Source organism: Budorcas taxicolor, chromosome 21 (assembly GCF_023091745.1).
Source record: "Budorcas taxicolor isolate Tak-1 chromosome 21, Takin1.1, whole genome shotgun sequence".
NCBI lineage: Eukaryota > Metazoa > Chordata > Mammalia > Artiodactyla > Bovidae > Budorcas > Budorcas taxicolor.
The window spans coordinates 48,939,962-48,943,516 of record NC_068930.1 but is presented as its reverse complement, the minus strand read 5'-3'; the positions used below and the strand labels follow the sequence as shown (position 1 = coordinate 48,943,516).

At 44.6% G+C, this 3,555-nt stretch overlaps 1 pseudogene; it reads right to left on the bottom strand.

The window, feature by feature from the left end:
• Positions 1-449: 449 nt before the first annotated feature.
• Positions 450-1,129, bottom strand: LOC128066927 (cleavage and polyadenylation specificity factor subunit 5-like; annotated as a pseudogene).
• Between the last annotated feature and the right edge of the window lie 2,426 nt (positions 1,130-3,555).

Here is a 3,555-nt window from a genome sequence, read left to right as displayed (position 1 = left end):
TTTTAACAGCACAATCTAGCTTTTCACGTTAACTTTATATTCAGACAATAGAAAGTAGGTGGTAATTTCAGGACTGGGAAAGAGATAATACCAAAAAAGCTCTTCCTGGACGTTTATTCTATGCTGTGTGTAGCTGTGCTCACAGAGACGGCTTCTTTTACTTCTCTGCTGCTGCTGCTGCTCAGCCACTTCAGTCGTGTCCGACCCTATGCAACCCCACAGACAGCAGCCCACCAGGCTCCCCGGTCCCTGGGATTCTCCAGGCAAGAACACTGGAGTGGGTTGCCATTTCCTTCTCCAATGCATGAAAATGAAAAGTGAAGTTGTTCAGTTGTATCTGACTCTTAGCGACCCCATGGACTGCAGCCTACCAGGCTCCTCTGTCCATAGGATTTTCCAGGCAAGAGTACTGGAGTGGGGTGCTACCGCCTTCGCTGCTGTGCAGCAATTCAGTTGTATATAAAATTGACCCTGCTCAAAAGCTGGGGGAGACTAGAAATGATGGGTCCATATCCAGGTGCATTGTTACACAGTTCAAACAGTGGTGCAACTACCAGCTTGTAATTTTTAGGGACTGCAAACAAGGCTTTCTCTTGAAGCTGAACCAAAAACAACTTATGTTCCTTAGGTTTTGTAATATATGCAGGAATATATGGATACAGAGGAGGTTCAAAATTTGGTCTCCACCAGTTGCCAATGCAGTCATCAAAGACCCAGTCTTGCAGGACCCCATCTTACCACCTGATATCTCCTGTTGTTAAGCGTTTTAGTCCTTCAACTTCATCTTCTCCTCGGTTAAGCTCAGCACCAGGTAATTTGAAGAAGTTGTTCCCAGCTGTGGTAGTAACACATGGGGTAGCCCGTGCTCATGGACAATCAAAACTGGTTCTACAGCCCACCTCATGCCAATTTTATCAAAGTCCTTCCTCATGCGCTAAAATCTGGCTGCAACAGAGCTGTCCTTCTCATAGAGGGGCTCTTTTGTACCAAAAAGGGAATTGGTAAGAGGGTACAGGTTGATGGTGCGCTCCAGGGTGAGGGGATTGGTCTGCTGGAATGTACTCGTTGCCGAACTGGGTGACACCTGGGGCCAGCTGTTCTGCGAGCGATTGGGTGGCACCACGGCCATGCTGATGAGCTTTGGCACTAGAAGAAAGCAGGAGGCAGGGAGGCTGCCTGTGTGGGCAGCTGTTACCTGCGTCCCACTCAGCAGCCGCTGCCCGCCATTAACAAGAGAATGCCGAAGGAAGCCTTGGCTAATTTCTTAATGGGCAAATGGATATGTTTGAATTTAAAGTAAGTCAATTTACTATTAAAACTAGATTACATCATTGATGTCTTAAAAATATTAAGTAACTTAAAAGAACATTTGAAATGAAGAGTACATTTTTAGTGTTTCTTAAATAGAAAAATGCTGATGTAAGAAAAACCTTGAAGAACAAAATATTTTAAAGAACACTTAGTTTAAGGAAAATACTCACATACTCCACCCTCCCCGCCAAGTTATGGGAAGAAGTTGTGCTCACAGAGACGGCTTCTCTTACTTCTCTGCTGCTGCTGCTACTAAGTCACTTCAGTCGTGTCCGATTTCTATCTAGTACTTATTATAAATCCACAAAGTGCAACTAGGTAAATACATTTATCTTAGATAAGAGTGAGACCTTCAAAAGGAGATTTCTGTGCTGAGATGGAGAAATAGCATGGGACTGACTCTTTCTTCAGCAAATAGCCAAAGCTGGGGAATCGATACATTTGGCAAGATTCTAGAAGGAAAAAGAAAAACCACAAATCATTTTAGTCTCCATCTTTCTTGTCACAGCCCATCAGTCTCTTTTATAAACACTTCTTGATCCTGATGACAAACGGAAATTCTAATGGCGTCATCCCAGTGCAGGCATACAAAAATGGAGTCAGGGAGCCGTTTAGGATCTGGTCTCTAGCAGTCTCTCCATCAGTGAGAACCTGAATTTTGCTGAACTATACCAGACCCGAGGACACCATCTGCCAGCTGCAACGTTATGGTCTCAGGGTCTCCCTTTGCGACTATGTGACCATTTCAGACCCCAACCAGTCCTTACTTAAGAAGCACCCTGACTTCTTGGCAGTTCCAGTTACAATTCTTGCTAAAGAGCTCATTTAACTGACTCTAACCTTGCATTTTTTGCCTTTATAAGCCTCCCCCATTTTGTAGTATGGTGGAACACAATTCAAGTTCTCCTAGAACTTGTGTCTCCCCAGCAGCAGTGCTAACAAACCCCATATAAGCACTTTTTCTTTCAATCAGGTCTCTGCTTCTAAAGTTTTCTCTAACCTCCAGCTTGATCACCATACAGTCTCAGTCCCTACTTCCTCACCCGTGGATGGTATGATCCCTTCCTCAGTAGTGTCTGACCTTTAGTTTCTCAGTGTCCACCCCTTCATCCAACTTCTACCTCGAAGGCAGAATTATTTCTAGATGCATGTCTGACCATTTACTGCTCCACTTAGTAACCTTCAATGACTTAACCTCACCCCAAAACATTCTGTATCTGTAATGAGTTATCCTAAAATGTAGTGGCTTCAAACAACAGTAATCACATATGGGTCAGGAACTTGGAAAGGGCTTGGTTAGGAAATTCTTGCTTGGAATCTTTCATGAGGATACAAGCAGATTTTGCCTGAGGCTGCTGTTATCAGTGGCAAGGATCTCTAGGAGCCCTCTTGGAAACTGGCTAGTACAGGTACCTAGGATAACCTCTAATCTTAAAGTGTCCTTCAAGGCCATTTATTCTTTATCATCAGGAGCAAGGACCTGCCATGCAGCTCAGACAGTAATGAATCTGCCTGCAGTGTAGGAGACCTGGGTTCGATCCCTGGGCAGGATACCTAGAGGAGGGAATGGTTACCCACTCCAGTATTCTTGCCTGGAGAGTTCCATGAACACAGGAGCCTGGCGGGCTATAGTCCATATGGTCCCAAAGTTTTACATGACTGAGCGACTAACACTTTCACTTTCATGTCCTAGTACATTTTCAGGTTTGCTATTTCAGAAGTAGTGGGTAGGGACTTCCCTGGTGCTGCAGTGGTTAAAACTGCCCTGCAGTGCAGAGGGTGCAGGTTCAATCCCTAGTCAGGGGGCTAAGATCCTACCGGCCTTGCAGCCAAAAAAGCCAAAACATAAAGCAGAAACAGTAATGTAACAAATTCAATAAACTTTAAAAATGGGAAAAAAAGAGATAAGAAGTAGTTTTTTATTGATTTACTCCTTCTTCTTGTTCAATCGCTAAGTCACGTCCAACTCTTTGTGACCCCATGGACTGTGGCACACCAGCCTTCGCTGTCCTTCATTATCTCCTGGAGTTTGCTCAAATTCATGTCCATTGAGTCAGTGCTGCCATCCAGCCATCTCATCCTCTGTCGCCCCCTTCTGCTCCATCTTTCCCAGCATCAGGGGCTTTAAAATTGGTTGAGTCAGCTCTTTGTGTCAGGTGGCCAGAGTATTGGAGCTTCAGCATCAGCCCTTCCAGTGAATATTGAGGGTTGATTTGCTTTAGGATTGACTGGTTTTCTTCCAAG